General features: G+C 35.0%; 1 protein-coding gene and 1 pseudogene across 4 annotated transcripts in view; both read left to right on the top strand.

The window, feature by feature from the left end:
- The window catches only part of ATL1 (atlastin GTPase 1), a 146,143-nt gene that overhangs the window by 97,935 nt on the left and 31,048 nt on the right, over positions 1-17,160 (top strand). The gene's annotated exons all lie outside the window — the stretch shown is intronic.
- On the top strand, positions 15,278-16,593 carry LOC119531471 (annotated as a pseudogene).

The raw sequence follows: 17,160 nt of genomic DNA, 5'->3' as shown, positions 1-17,160 counted from the left end.
AATATGTGGAAGTTCAACAACACACTCCTAAACAACCAGTGGATCAAAGAAGAAATGGCAAGAGAAACTGGAAAATATCTAGAGACAAATGAAAATGAGAACATAAAATACCAAAACCTGTGGGATGCAGTGAAGGCAGTGCTGAAAAGGAAATTTATAGCTCTAAATGCATATATCAAAAAGGAAGAAAGAACTAAAACTAAAGACCTAATTGAACAGCTGAAAAGGCAAGAGAATGATCAGCAAACTAACCCTAAAGCATGTAGAAGAAAAGAATAACAAAGATTAAAGCAGAAATTAATGAGCTGGAGAAGAAAAAACAATAGAGAGAATAAATAAAACCGAAAGTTGGTTCTTGAGAAGATCAACAAGATTGACAGACCCTTAGCTAGACTGAGAAAGTCAAAGAGAGAAGACCCAAATAAACAGAATCAGAAATGAGATGGGGATAATTACTACAGATCCAAAAAAAAAAAAAAAAAAAAAAAGTCATGAGAGGATACTATGAACAACTGTATGCCAACAAGCTAGACAATTAAAAGGAAATGGACAATTTCCTGGAAACACATGAGCAACATAGACTGGCCCAAGAAATAATAGAAGACCTCAACAAACCAATCGCAAGCAAAGAGATCCAATCAGTCATCAAAAATCTACCTATAAATAAAAGCGCAAGGCCAGATGGCTTCACAGGGGAATTTTACCAAACTTTCCAAAAAGAATTGACACTATTCCTGCTCAGACTCTTTCATAAAATTGAAGAAAAAGGAACACTACCTAATTCATTTTATGGAGCTAATATCACTCTGATACCAAAACCAGATCAAGATACTACAAAAAAGGAAAACTATAGGCCAATCTCCCTAATGAATATAGATGTAAAAATCCTAAAGAAAACACTTGCAAATTGAATCCAAAGCACATTAAAAGAATTATACACCAAGACCAAGTGGGGTTCATTCCTGGCATGCAAGGGTGGTTCAACATAAGCAAATCAATTAATGTAATTCAACACATTAACAAATCAGAAGGGAAAAATCAAATGATTATTTCAATAGATGCTGAAAAAGCATTTGACAAAATTCAACATCCCTTTTTGATGAAAACACTTCAAAAAGTTGGAATTGAGGGAAACTTCCTCAATATCATAAAGGGTATATATGAAAAACCTACAGCTAGCATAGTACTCAATGGTGAGAGACTGAAAGCCTTTCCCCTAAGTTCAGGAACAAGATAAAGATGCCCACTGTCACCTCTATTATTCAACATTTTGCTAGAAGTTCTAGCCAGAACAATTCGCCTAGACAAAAATATAAAAGGTATCCAAATTGTGAAGGAAGAGGTAAAACTCATCATTTGTAGATGATATGATTTTATATTTGGAAAATCCTGAGAATTCAACCACAAAGCTACTTGAGCTAATAAACAAATTCAGCAAAGTGGCAGGATATAAGATTAATGCACATAAGTCAGTAATGTTTCTTTATGCTAGTAATGACCTAACTGAAGAGACATAAAAAAAAAAAAAAAAACAATTCCATTCACAATAGCAACTAAAAAAAAAAGTACCTAGGAATAATCTTAACCAAAGATGTAAAAGACCTCTACACAGAAAATTACAAAATTTTACTAAAAGAAATAAAAAGGACCTAAATAGGTGGGAAAATATTCTGTGCTCATGTGTAGGAAGACTAAACATTGTTAAGATGTCAGTTCTACCCAAATTGATTACAGATTCAACACAATTCCAATCAAAATTCCAACAACCTACTTTGCAAACTTGGAAAAGCTAGTTATCAAATTTATTTGAAAGAGAAAGGGGCCTTGAATTGCCAACAATGTAGTAAAAAAAGGAAGAACAAAATTGGAGACTTACACTTCCAGACTTTGAAGTCAATTATAAAGCTATAATGGTCAAAACAGCATGGTATTGGCATAAAGATAGACATATTGATCATGGAATCAAATTGAGAGTTCAGAAATAGAGCGCCAGATCTACAATTGACTGATTTTCAATAAGGCTCCCACACCCACTGAACTGGGACAGAACAGTGTTTTCAAAAAATGGGGCTGGGAGAACTAGATATTCACATCCAAAAGAATGAAAGAGGACCCCTACCTCACAGCCCATACAAAAATTAGCTCGAAGACCTCACTATAAGAGACAGTACCACAAAACTCCTAGAAGATAATGTAGGGAAACATCTTCAAGACCTAGTATTAGGAGGTCACTTCTTAGATCTTACACCCAAAGCACAAGCAATGAAAGAAAAAGGTAAATGGGAACACCTCAAAATCAAAGGTTCTGCGTCTCAAAAAAACTTGGTCAAAAAGGTGAAGCTGCAGCCAACTCAATTGGAGAAAATATTTGGAAACCATATATCTGATAAGAGACTGATATCCTGCATATATAAATAAATCCTACAACTCAACAATAGTAGTATAAACCACCCAGTTATAAAATGGCCAAAAGATATGAAAAGATATTCTTCCAAAGAGGAAATACAAATGGCTAAAAAACACATGAAAAAAATGTTCATCTTTACTAGCTATTAGAGAAATGCTAATGAGAACCACAATGAGATACCATCTCACACCAATAAGAATGGCTGTAATTAAACAAACAGGAAACAGTAAATGCTGGAGAGAATGTGGAGAAATTGGAACTCTTATTCATCGCTGGTTGAATGTATAATGGCACAGCTGCTGTGGAAGACATTTTGGTGGTTTCTCAGAAAACTAGATATTGAATTACCCTATGAGCTGACAATTCTACTTCTCAGTATATACCCAGAAGATGTGAAAACAGTGACAGGAACAGACATCTGTAGGGCAAGGTTCATAGCAGCATTATTCACAATTGCCAAGAGACAGAAACAATCCAAGAGTGGATAAACAAAATGTGGTATATATATATATGATGTAATACTATGCAGCAGTAAGATGGAACAAGGTCCTGAAACATATGGCAACATGGATGAACCTTGAAGATATAATTCTGAGTGAAATAAGTCAGACACAAAAGGAGAGATATTGCATGTTACCACTTGTAGAACTCTTTGAACAATGTAAAATCAATGTCTTATAATGTAGAGTATTGGGGACCTAGTGATAAACAGTAGCTAGTGAGGGGGGATGATAATCTAATATGTTCAGATATGTTAATGATGGTGAATTCAAAGGTATGGTAATGGATGGGGTGATGATTGTTAATGGGATTATAAGTGTCAGAGCTGTATTGAAGGTGAATAGGATTGAAAGGGGCTGTTTAAAGGCATATATCCCAAAGATCAGCACCACAATTATAGATGGATGCTTGCATGATATACTGCTATTTTATGACACTAGCACAGAGAGTTGACAACAGAAGGGCATATGGCAAAAATCTACATGTTGCATACTAGGGACTATAATTAATAGGAATACCATACTGGTACTACACAAATCTAGGGACAGATAAAGGCTGACAAGAAATACAAGATGTTTTGGACCATAAGAATTTTTTTTAATGGAGAATGATGAGGATTGTACAACTAAGTGATGATAATGTGAGATATGGTTGGATTATCATGGATGTAACATATGCTATGTGAACTTAGGAACCCTGTACTGTATAAGTCAAGCCCTCAATCTTGAGGCTTGCTCAGGTGAAACTTATGGTTGTAAAGGGGATGCTAAACCCACCTATAATTATGCCTAGGAGTCACCTCCAGAGAACCTATTTTGTTGCTCAAATGTGGACTTTCTCTCTCTAAGCCGAGCTCTGTATATAAATTCATCACCTTCCCCCCGACGTGGGACAGGGCTCCCCCCCCTCCCCCGATGAATGAATCTTCCTGGCAACATGGGGCACGAATTCCAGGAATGATCCTGACCCTGGCATCGAGGGATTGAGAATTCCTTTTTGACCAAAAGGGGGAAAAGAAAGGCAACAAAATAAGGTTTCAGTGGCTGAGAGAATTCAAATAGTCAAGAGGCTGTCCTGGAGGTTACTTCTATGCAAGCTTCATCTAGATAAGCCAAATGACCACAGTATGATTAAGCCCAAGTCAACAGTAGTCCCGAAAACCTTAAAGAATAACCGGATCCCTATCTGAGACTTTCTGGGAGTTTCACTCCATGAGTTTGTTTTTTGGAGGCTTGAATCCTTCAGAGAACTCCTATGCCAGCTAAGCCCCCCCGCACCACCACCAAAAAAAAGTAAAAAAAAATAATTTCTGATTTGAGTTGGTTAAGAAAGACAGAACCAAAATACTGTATAAAAACAATATGTAATTTTATCACTCTCAGGAGTACTGGTAAAATTAACTAGACTTTTAAAAATCAAATGTGGTTGACAAAATTTCAAGAGTACAACTAGAGTGTTATATAGCATAGAAGTAGAGTATATAACGTCCAGAGGAGTAAAAGGGTGGAGAAATGGAATAAGAAAAGAACAGACAAATAAGCTATACTTCTATCAACCCAAGGAAGATAAGAAAAAAAGAAACAAGGAAAAAGAGGGACAAAAAGAAAGCACAAAGCAAGGTGGTAAAAAAATCCCAAATATATTAATAATTTCAGTAAAAATAGAGTAAAATCATTGGTTAAAAGAGATTGTCAGTTTGTACAAAAATTAAAATCTAGCTATGTGCTATTTATAAGAGACAAAACAAAAGAACATGTTCATTTGAAAATAAAAGGATGGAAAAAAGATATATGAGTAACACACTAAATGAAATATGGGACTTGAAGTGGAAATTAATCATTTAGAATAAAAAGGTTATAAAAGGTTATAAAAGGTTCACTTCACCAGGAAGATGTAACATTCAAAATTTGTACAGCGAATAACCAAATATATAAAGCAAAAATTGATAGAATCACGAGGAGAAACTGGTAAATTCATTAAACACAGCTCTCCTAACTATTGCTAAGTCAAGCAAACAGAAAATTGATAAAGAGAGGTTATGAAGCATAGAATTAAAAAGCCTGCTTTATTGCACTTATATAGAATGCTGTCCTTAGCAATAGAGAATAGACATTACTCTTAAGCATTTAAGGAATATTTATAAAAATTTCCAACATACTTAGCCACAGAGCAGTTCACAAATTTCAAAGGATTGAATTCATGCTGGCCTCTTTCTGTGACCACAGAACAATTTAGTTAGAAATTAATAAGAAAGTGCTAACTTAAAGCATATTTTGGAAATTTAAATATGTACTTCAAAATAATTCATGGGTCATAGTCTATGTAATAAAAGAAATTTGAAAATACTGAGAACTGAATGATTTTTAAAAATACTGTATAATCATAAACGTTAAAACAACAATGTGATACTATTTTGTACTCATTAGGTAGACAGAAAGTAGAGACTTGGGTAATACAAAATGATTAGCTGGGGTTAGGTAAATGGGGACACTCATATCCTGTTGGTGAAACTCAGATTGGAGTAGACAGTCTATGGAGCAGGGGAAATGTTAAAGGATATTTATTGTAGCAATTGATAGAGTAGTGGTAGCAGGAAGTTGGAGGTATGGCATCCAAAGGCAATGAACCGGAAGTATATACAATGGCATGAATAGAGTGTTAAAATTTATGCTGAATTAAGTAGAAAAAAGGTTTGAGATCTATAACATACCATTTATGATTATTTAAAACACTGTACATACACAGAATAATATATATTAGAATGAATGTAGTTGGAAGCCAACAGTTGAGAATTGGGAGAGGGAATGTGAGAGAAAAAAGATAAAGCAAGAAAGGGTCCTTGTAGGGATAGATGATGGTATGCTGTGGATGAAGGAATATAAATCTCTCCCCTGAGGTCTGGGGAAGATGTTGAGGGGAAGAGGTGAGGGAGAATAAAATCAGGCTTACCAGTCCTGGCTATGTGGTTTAGACTTGGTTATCTTTTTTGTTTTGGTTTGTTTTTTTAATTGTTAGGTTGACAGTTGAAGTGTTGTATGGTAATTAGGCTATTGCTTTGATTTTTCTCTTTTCTAAACTTTTAGACTGGGGAATGCCTTAGTAAATTCTGAAAAGCAAATTTAAGTCTTACCAGCAGGTATCACTGTTCCATATACTTTACCAGACAAACTAAAGCCAAAAGAGACCAACCAGTGCCCTGATAAAAAATAAAAAATAAATTGACTTACTGCCTTTGGTTAAAAAATACCAATGAGCTGAAAACAAACAATAGGAAAAACTTTAGGAAATTATCACTTGTTGGTAAAATGTTGGCATTATGAAATGTCAGTGAAAAGGGAAAGTTTTGACAGATGCAACTTAAAAAAAATGTTAGAGCAGTTGTAGGTTTATAGAAAAATCATGCAGAGAATACAGAGTTCCCATATATATCATCGCCCCATGTAATTTTCCCTATCATTAACATTTTGCATTAGTGTGGTACCTTGGTTACAATTGATGAACCAATATTATTATTATTATATTGTTAATTATAGTCCATAGTTAGCATTAGAATTCACTCTATGTTGTTCGGTTCTGTGGGTTTTTAAACATTTTTTTCTGTACCTATATACAACATAAAATTTCCATTTTAACCACTCTCAAGTATACAACTCAGTGGCATCAATCACATAACTCTTAAACAGGTTTCAACTTGTAAATCTAAGTATCTGAAATTAAAATGAGGAACTCATTAAGTAGCAAAAATGGCATCCAAAGCCATTTAATAATACTTGAAATTAAAGAAACCAAATTCAAAATAAAAACACTATACCTCATAAAAATAAAAAATAAAGTGCAAATATACTCAAATCTCGGAACTTTTAAGATATCACAAAATAACTCATTTAAATTAGAAATTGCATATAGAAAAAAATTTCAGCTTAACTTTTAAATGAAAGTTTGATTACGTCAGAAGTAGAAGATCACCTCTGCTGTTCTCTCCCTTTATCTGAGAAGGTAACAGCTTTATTCACTGGAAAAATTATGGGGAGATTTTGGACATTGCCTGAGATAGTGAAGTGAGGGGTAATATAATTTAAAAATAATAATTTTGTACTAAAACTAAAGTCAACAAATTTAAATAGAAGAATTCTTAACTGAAACAGAGCAAAATTATGATAATAAATGATCTATCACAGGCAGCAAAAGTAAGGGCAATTAGCCAAATGAATGGCAGAATTGAACAGATTAATTTGATTCTTAAATGAAATGCCAATTTGTATCAAGCTCTCATCAAGCCAACAAAAAGATGTCAGTATATTTTAAAAACAAGTTTTTAAAAAGGAAACTAAAAGCTAAGTAAATTCAATTTAAAGGCATTATTGAAGTGTAAAGTTTAGCCAATGGTTTGCTGGTAAATGTTTATAGCTGACTAAGGAGGGAGAAGGAAGAGGACCTCAAGTTGCTGATTTCTGTGGTCGATTTCAAGCTACCAACATGTGACCTTGGTTGATTTCAAGCTACCAACATGATGTCGACCAACTTGCAAAATTACTCAGATTTTTAACAACTCGTTTTTGCAAGCCTGTACATGTGAGCTCTTGTACTTATGGAAGTATAATTCGTAAGACAAAACATGGTGAAAACACCATGTTTTGCTTACACTTGTTTTGTTTATTCTGAGCCCTTGAATCTTAAGTATGATAATCCAGCCAAAGCTATTGCATCAATGTATCTATTCTATAAATAATAACTAGCTTCTTTAATAGCTCTAAAAAAAAAAAATTAGGAGTTCAAAATGTTTAGCAGAGCATGACTCAGTACTTTTCCATTAATTTAAACATGACTATATGTAATATCTATACATATTTTGCAAGGACTTTGGATAATAATTTCCAGTTTGCTCTAAGAACCTGATAATAATAAGAACGTATTATCTTGCCAGGTGTGTTAGGAGATTTGTCTCTATTTTGCTCTGCTAAGCATTTTTCTTCTTTAGTCATTTGGACTTGTATAAGCCACACCTGTCTCCACATTGCTCTGGGTTGGAATGATTACATCCTTGGGTTGGGATCCTTATTACTAATTGTGGAAATTTTTCAGAGTTTTCCGACATTACTCAAAGTTCACTTTAAATATAGACTGTTTCTCAGTGCTGAGCATGGCTGTCTTCCTCTGTTGCTAGGTGCTAAATGGTCTGCCATCCAGTTACTTGTTATTACCCCAGGAAGGGCTCATTTTCCATTCATGTGGCTCTGCATCTTTTTCTGCATGTGCTTATCACTCATCTCTGCTCAATTTTGCTGGGCTGTGGTGGGTGGAGAGAGTTTTTACTTGTTCTATTGTGTAGGGATAGCAGTAAGTTTGTTATTGGATCCAAGCTTAAAAGGTAATTTACTATTTAACTATTCATGCCCTCTATACAGGCTACAAAGAAATAGAAACATACCTCAATTTACCAAAGTATTGCATTCACAAGATTCACCTGAGTTATTTTTTTAGAACTCAGTATATTTCCCAATGACATTTTTACATGGTGGGTATGTTCTAAGCCAATCTACAAAAGCCTGTTTAATCTAAAGAAAACTTAAGTGCTTAAACACTAGTCACAGTAGTCCTGCACCTTGGTCCCTTTAAGCTACTCCTAGAGCCCTTAATATATCCAGCTATTCCTGACCTCTCTGGGGCATCAGATTCCCCAGATAGATGGGGCCGGCAGTGTTTAGGTTCTGTGGCTAACGGAGAAGAGATGGGTTTTTGTGATGTCTGCAGCCTTGGTGATAGATGTAGAGTAAGATTTCTTTAGAAAGTGATCTTCACAGCACCTAAAACACCTAGAGTTAGAATCACCAAGAGAACTTATTTAAAAGTTTAGATTTCTGAGCCATCTAGGAGTTCTATTGAATCAGAATCCCCAGGGTTAGAACCAGGGACTTTGCACTCTCCAAGGTCATTCTCAAGCACATAAAGTTTGAAGACTGATTTAACAACTGGACACAACTTGGCAGAGGGCACCTAAGGCAGAGGAGGTTCTGGTTGAGAGATGGGGTGCCATTTCTCTGTACAAGTGGTTAGTAAATTCAGGTTTGCCTATTATAATAAGCATAAACCCTAAAAAAATTTTCTGCACCAAAGTTGAATTTCCTTCTCTTAAAAGCCTTATTTCATTCTTGGGCATATCTTTTAGTACTATTTACATTTATTCTCTTCTCTTTCATCTCCTCAGTATCAAGTGCTTCACTTTCTGGGTAGTTAATTCATCCCAATTTTCTCACATAGCATTTTTATTAACCATTTTCTAGATATTGGAAATAGATTTAAATCCTTTTTTTGTGAAATAAAAATTAAAAACTCAATTCTTCATATCCCTTTTGATGGAGATGTAAGTTTTATTGAGTGAATCAGTCCATGCCAGTTTTAAGATTAAACTGAAGTTTGCTGGGAAACAATAGTAGGAAAAGAATATAACGATATACTATTATATTAGTAAAAGCCTTCTGTTTCTTTACAATTTCTCATTCAAATTGAGCGTATTTAAGGAAAATTAGGAATTCTTTTATTCTAGATAACTTAATTATGTTTAAAAACTCTTTATTCCCATGATTTAAGAATGTTCATTTGCAGATTTCTTTGATAGTGATTTCAGCTATTCTGAAACAAAACATTCCGGGTCAAATATCTGTGGTGATTTTAACTGCCAAGTAATACCAGAGAAATGCATGACTTCACTGAGAAATGAGAAGCTGTTGCCTCCCTGCTTGGGCTGAAATTTAAAGGAAAAGATATGATGATAGAACTAAGGAAAAGGACAGCCATCTGAGAAAGCTGCTCTACCCCATGTTCTGCCCAGAGACCAATTTAGGAGATCTGAGAGCTGCATGAATTAGAATAAGTATTCATCTGGCTGTGTAGAATTAAGTCAGTGGTATAGACCAGGATTCTCTCAGTGTCCACATTTAGGTGCATGAAATATCTAAATGAGCTATATAACAATAATTTATTGAGCACTTGTTTTGTGCTAGGCATTGTGCTATGTTATTATTCAAATAAATGTTCGTTACAGTTTTATAAAATAAGTAATATTACTCCTTTTTATTCTTTTCTAACTGATGAGGAAACCCTGAGGCTTGAGTACTTAAATAACTTGCCCATGGTTACATAGCTCTTTAGGTTACAGAACTGGCCTCCAACCTAGGCCATAGGCTCAAAGCCCTTGCAGTTAACCATCATCCTTCAGTGCCTCCCTTTCCCCTCTTAATGCTAGCCACTTATTGAGCTATATCTTGTGGTCTTAGTTTTTCATGTGCACATCCCATCTGTTCCGGTTTACTAATGCTGCCATTATGCAAAATACCAGATGGATTGGATTTTATAAAGGGAGTTTATCTGGCTACAAATTTACAGTTCTACAGCCATAAAAGTGTCCAAACTAAGGCATCAATAGGAGGATACCTTCACTGAAGAAAGGCTGATGGCGTCTGGAACACCACTGTCAACTGGGAAGGCATGTAGCTGGTGTCTGCTGGTCCCGGATTGTGTTTCAGCTCCTCTCTCAGCTCCTGTGTGTCCTTAGCTTAGCATCTCCAAATGTTCCTCTGTCCCCAACTCCAACATCTCTGAGCATCTCTGAAAGCTCCCAGGCATCTCTCCAAAAGTCTCTCTCAGCTGCTCTGAGCTCCTTCTGTCTGTGAGCTCTCTTATAGGACCCCAGTGATTTAATTAAGACCCACCCTGAATGGGTGGGGTCCACATCTCCATGAAAATAATTTAATCACGCATTTCCACCCTAATCAAAAGACTAATAAATCTGCCCCCACAAGATTGCATTAAAGAACATGGCTTTTGAGGGATATGATATATCCAAACCCTCACACCATCTCACTAACTAAATTATAAATGCCTTAAAAATGGGAGCTTTGTAGTTAACCTAAATCTAGAGCACCTACCACAATACTTTTCATACCACAGATCCTCAATAAATGTTTGCTAATGGTTATATATATCTATATCTTTGGGATTGTACATAGTTTGCAGATAAGTTAACTCATTGGACGCAAATTTTGAAAACCTGGAGTCAAGATCTGTTGTAGCTATTATATATCCGATCTAATATAGTCTCTTTATATCTTTAAGATAAGACCAGTAAACAAACAATATTAAGTCATAAATTGATGTGAATGTCCAAAATATTTGTACTGGGCATGGCCCCTTCTTGTACTGCAGAAACACAATCATGAAGTTCTTCTTCAATGGGTAACTGTAATAGAGTTTCATTAGTTGATCAACAAAAAATACTGGATATTTTTGGTAGCAATAGTGATTGTGCTAAATGTGGTACCATTCAGATTTAAAGATGATCCTAATCTGATCTGTAGATGCTTCAGATAGCCAAGGCTGTAATAGTTCTGAGGAAAGGAGGATAAACCTTGGCTACTGGATCCAGAAATAGGCCTAATCTTTTTATATTTACAAAAAGAAGGATTTATGATAGGTTGAAAGGGATTAATTTTTCTGCCCATGTCTTTAGAGACTTTTGCCCAAAGCTATTTTTCAGTTTCTTTTTCAGTCAGAGACAGTGTAGGTATTCTTAGCTAATAAGGGTCATTGGTTCTTCCAGGGATTTTCTGCTTGCAACTATAGGTGTCCTTATCTATAGGTTTCTGATTCATAGAGAACAGAAGACTTTTTGGTGTTTTTATCTGGAGAGCCATAAATTTTTTTGATTTCTACCTTAACTGTCCAAGCCTCTCTGAAAATATTCATCCATATATCGGAGATTTCTAAATTGATAATTTCTCATTCAATGCCTGAGCCCATTTTAAAAAAGAGAGGACAAGTCTCCCTTTATGTCAGTGATTTAGGTACCCAGATTATTGTTTGAGACAGTTTCCTGAAGTCTGCTTTTAAAGTCTACTATTGATTGATCTTTATTTTGTTTTTACAAATTTGAATCTGTGTTCAGTTCAGCCTTAAGGAAAAGTCTTCTGAAGTGACCATCAGTAGTTTTTCCCTATTTTTCTTGTCCTTTAAAGGCCATTACACTTTTTAAAATATATTATTTATTTTATTATGAACTGCTGGTTATTTAAATATTCACCTGGTCTTGTTCATCCTATAGCTTTGAAAACTTTTTTCTCATCTGAGGGAATAACAATTAAGTAAACTAGTTGAAACAGAACTGATAATTCAGGATAATGAGTATCTAACTAAATCCTGAATTCTGCAGCAAATTTCTGTCATCCTGGGTTTTTAAAAATCCTTTATTTATCGTCCTCTACTGGGCTCTACACTATTATTTATGACTTCAAATGTTTGTATCTGAGAAAATTAGGCTAATTTACCCTTTTGACTTTTACCTTTACCTGTATGTGGTTGACAAATCAAATTTCAGCATGTAGAAAAACTGATGGATTTTGAAATATAGTCTGAAATGCATAGAATTCCATACGTGACAAATGAAAAACATACAAATTATCTTGGGATGGGATGGGGGCAGTGGAATACACTATAGCTGGTTCATACCAGCTCATGAGAGCTAATTATTAAAGATTCAGGAATTAAGACAAGCTATTTACTAACCTGGTAGTAGCGTGAAATAGTTAAGTATTTGCACCACAGAAATTGGCAAATGCTACCAGTCATGGCTTTTGGGGGGTGGCTGGAGAGCCAGTTTACCAGCAGATAGCTAGATGGGGCCATCAGACTAGGAACTTAGAAGTTTAAACACCGCCGTTAATTTTATGATTACTGTCTAGATTGCTTATTTGAAAACAAAACAAGGCTTCGTATTTGTTCCTGTTCTGCACATGGTCCTCCTTATATCAACTTGGGAAGATGTCTAATGGGAAAGACCAAGAAAAGAAAGTTAATTCTACCAAGAAATATGCAAAATATAGCCAAATCCACATACTTGGTTTCATTTATCCTGGTTCATTAACCTCTATTTTGCAAAAGTTGCTTTCCAGCTAACCTCTACTTTCAAAGCACATGTTTTAGGTAGAAGTGTTCTAAATAGAAATCATTATATTTTATTTTGACAAAAATTTGGGAGCTGGGCCTTTCTTTAAAGATAGTAAATATGGGTATTTTTTATTCTCCCCACAAGAATCAAACAAACCAAAATTGTGGGTGCTGGGGTGGAAAGAAAGGCCTCCATCTTAGTGAAACAAGAAATGTTCATAATCACAAACTAAGAAGTATCCTTGTGGAAGGAAAGGGTATGTGAGGCAAGGATTTTATATGCAGCAAATTGCTTTTCAAGTATGCAGAGCACAAACTGTTATCATATGCAATAATGTAAGAAGTATTTTTCCTATGAGCCCTTAACGAGAACTCTATTAGAGAATGAGCACCAGATAACCAAAATGACTAGAGAGACATTGACATTAGGACTGGCGGTAAGCACAATACATTTTCTTGTAGAACTAAGACTAAATGAAGGATAAAAGGGTAGAGAGCATCATAAGTAATGTCTATATTCAAAAAGCAAATAGAGAATGAGGAGAGCATATGCCAAAGAAATGTTTTTAAATGCATTCATTAAATGTTTTTAGTAGTTGATGATAGTATTGGTATTGCTATTTTGAGGCTGTTATGCATTTAATATAGCATAAAACATATAGTAATTATGGGATATCCTTATTCAATAATCCCTTATGCCTAAAGAACCAAGATTCTTGCTGAAGAAGAAAGGAGATAAAGATGTAATATAGAAGTTAAGTAAAATTCTGTAGTCCTCAATTTGAATTGGAAGTGTCAATATGAATTCATAAGATATTTTATCATGTATATATAATTATATCCTAGTTCTGCCCAACTGAAAAGACCTAGAAATAATGACCAACCAGTGGCACTCCCCAGATTGTGTCTTCAAGTACCATTTCCCACCAAAATAAACCAGTTCTTCTTGGAGAATGCCTGAGTCTAGGTCTGGGGCAGGAAATGAACTTGGAACATCTTATCATATCCACTACCATCATGTCAAAAGGACCCAGGAGTCAACTTGAAGAGGCTCCCATTGGCCAATAATTTACAATTTCAACTTAATTAAGAATAATTGTAGTAGACTAAAACCCATCAAACATGCTTAAATTTTTATATTCACAGTGATGTTTAAAATAATGCCTAATTGGTCACCTTCTGCGAATGGTAAAGAAGCAATTTATTATCCTAAAACTGGCAAACATGCGGGAGGAAAATCTAGCATTTATCCTTCCTTTCTATATGAACCATATCACTGGGTAACCAAATTTATAAAAGTATTCCAACTGATAAATTAAAAAGAATTGATAGAATTTCACCAGTTTGTAAGCACCAGTGAATCAATAGATTAAGCACTGAGCAACAACTGCTAGCTTCACAGAAGGAGAGATAATCTTATGCTATGATTGAAGAACACTGCACTTCCTACAGCCTTGCCAAAAAGAAATAAAACCTGAATCAGGTGTAAAGTACGGAGAACAAAGAAACATGTTGAACTGTCCTATAAATATGCAGTCAGCAAGATCCAAGTTTGGGGAAACTCCACAAGTCAAATTCCCAGGTTCTTCAACAAATAAAATTGTAAGGAAAAGGAGGAGATGGAGGAGGGAATCTGTAGATTAAAAGAGACTTAAAAGACATACTTCATTTTTATTGGTTATGGTGGATTTATTTGTGTATTCCAGTTTGGACATGTTCTTGGTTTTGGTCCATTTTGTGGTGGGTGTGGACCCATTGTAAATAAGTTATCTTCAAGATGTTACTTCAGTTAAGGTGTGGCCCCACTGAATCAGGTTGGGCTTTAATCTGCATTACTAGAGTCCTTTACAGGCAGAGTAAAAGGCAGATGGAAAGAGAAGCTAGGAGAGGCTACCATGTGCATTGCCATGTGACAGAAAAGCCAAGGACCAAGGATCACCAGCAGCCAGCCCCAGAATGCCACAGTCTTCGGGAAGAAAGCATCACCTTGCTGACACCTTGATTTTGAACTTCTCATAACTTCAAAACTGTGAGCTAATAAATTCCCATTGTTTAAGCCAACTTACTGCATGGTATTTGTTTTAGTAGCCAAGAAACTGAAATAATGGGCAAGACAGAAAAATAAAGACTTCATTAGAAACTCAGAAAATATAAACATTCGGAAAGATTAAAGATATCTAATATCATAAAAATCATTTTTACTTCTTTTAAATCTCCTACATGTTTTTCCAGAAGCTAAAACATGAATTATCTCTTAAACTAACTTATAAAAGCATGTTTAAATCAGCCTTCAGATATTTTTCATCAAATTGTAAATTACATGTTTTATACTTACCTTCAAGACAGTGCAGCATGGATTTTGAAGGAAGACTCAGGTTTAAATGCTATCTCTTGCATCTCTGGCTGTGTGACATCAGGCAAGTTACTTAATGTCTGAAGTGGGAGTGGAGGTATGATTTTTGTATATCTCCTCTGAAGGGAATAATATATTATAACCTATCTCTCGGGGCTGTTGTGGGGATACATGAAATACCATATGTAGAATCTCTTGTAGTACTATGATTGGCAAATAATAGGCACTCAATAAATGAAAACTACTATTGTGGTTTCAGTATGTCTGGATGCGGTCCCAAAATTTTGTGGTTTGAAAACTCTTCCAGATGATTCTAATGATTGTCAAAATTTGGGAAACGGTCCCTGATAAAATCCTTCTGAGTGCAAACAAATATTCAGCTTCAAGGACGTCTGTCAGTGCATTGCTTATAATAGCAAAAAAGCTGGAAAACATCTAAATGTACAACAATAGGAGATTGGCAAAATAAATTATGCTTAATCCTGTGTTATAATGTATGTGGCCATTAAAATCAAAAGTAACAGCTAACATAGTACAATGTGCTAGGCAGTGTTGTAAATATCTTCAGTGTATCATCTCATTTAATAATCCTATAAGGTAGGTACCATTATTGTGCCTATTTTACAGATGAGGAAACTGAGATACCAGATGGTTGAGAAATTTGCCCAATCACAGAGCTGGACCATGGCGTGACCAAGAAATAAACCTGATTGTCTGATTTCACAGTTAAATATGTTCTTAATGACTATATCTTATTGGCTCTCAAAATAGAAGAAAGATGGTATGTAAAACTAGAGTGTGATAGTAGAGCTGTTCATAATCTATTTACAAGTGAAATAAAAACAGATTACAAAATAATATTCCCGGTTTGGTCACATTTTTGTAAAATTTAAAAACATATATTCATTGAGGAAGAGAGAAATGGTGCAGGGTTTGAAATATGGAGGATGACATGGATCAGCGTGTCATGGACCAACAAACTACCAACCCTGTAGAGGAGCTCCTGGATCTCATCAGGCTCATCCTTGATGAGCAGATTTATGAGAAAATGGAAATGACCGAGAGCTTAGAGACAGAGTGTATGCTTATGATCAACATTTAAATATGTAATTGGGAGACGTGGAAGAAACTGTCGATATAGAAATTGATGGAGAAACAGTGAAGAGATATAAATCAACAAAATGGAATGTTTCAATGCTCTTTGCCTTGCGGGATGGTGCTGTACTAGTTGCTCCTCCATTGGGAGTTGACTGTAACAAGGAATTTATCCTGTGTGGAAAATAGGAGACTTTGTACAATTGTCTCTTTAAATATAGAAGATATTCATACAAGAAAGCTGTGTAAATTTAGATATTTGAAAAATGACCAAGGATTCTTCCGCACCTGAAATGAGTTGATTTCCAGATAACTCACAAGTTCTTAAGCTGAATGGCATTTTAGTTTTTCCCAACCCTTCCAATAAATGTAATCACCAAGATATAGAGCTCTTTTTCATGAGTTGGTTTGCTCCAATGTTTTTGCAAACACACACACAAGCATACATTCATTGAAATGTGATTAGAAGAATATACACCAAAACAAGATCAGGATTTACCTTTGGAGTGAGGGTTTTTATTTTCTTCTTTTTGCTTATCTGTATTTTCTAAAATTTCTAGATTGAACATGGTTAATTTTATTATAAGAAAAGCAAACAAAAATAATAAAAAGAAAGAAAAGAAGAAGAGGAAGAAGGAGTAGTAGAAAAGAAAGCATACCTCCCAAGAATAGAATAGTCTGCACTGGAGGTGGGAGGAGGTAGAGAGCCACCTCAGACTACTGATTGCCCTAGAAGTGAATGTAACAGTCCTAAAAGGTTTATCTAATAATCATTTAATTAAAGCTTTAAGATGAGAGGCAGATCACATGAGAAGTGGAGAATATAGCTGGAGAAACACAGGTTGACATTGTAAGACCATGGGAA

The sequence above is a fragment of the Choloepus didactylus genome, chromosome 4 (assembly GCF_015220235.1).
Source record: "Choloepus didactylus isolate mChoDid1 chromosome 4, mChoDid1.pri, whole genome shotgun sequence".
NCBI classification, from domain to species: domain Eukaryota; kingdom Metazoa; phylum Chordata; class Mammalia; order Pilosa; family Megalonychidae; genus Choloepus; species Choloepus didactylus.
Note: the sequence above shows the minus strand (reverse complement) of the source record. Positions and strands in the feature narration are given on the sequence as shown.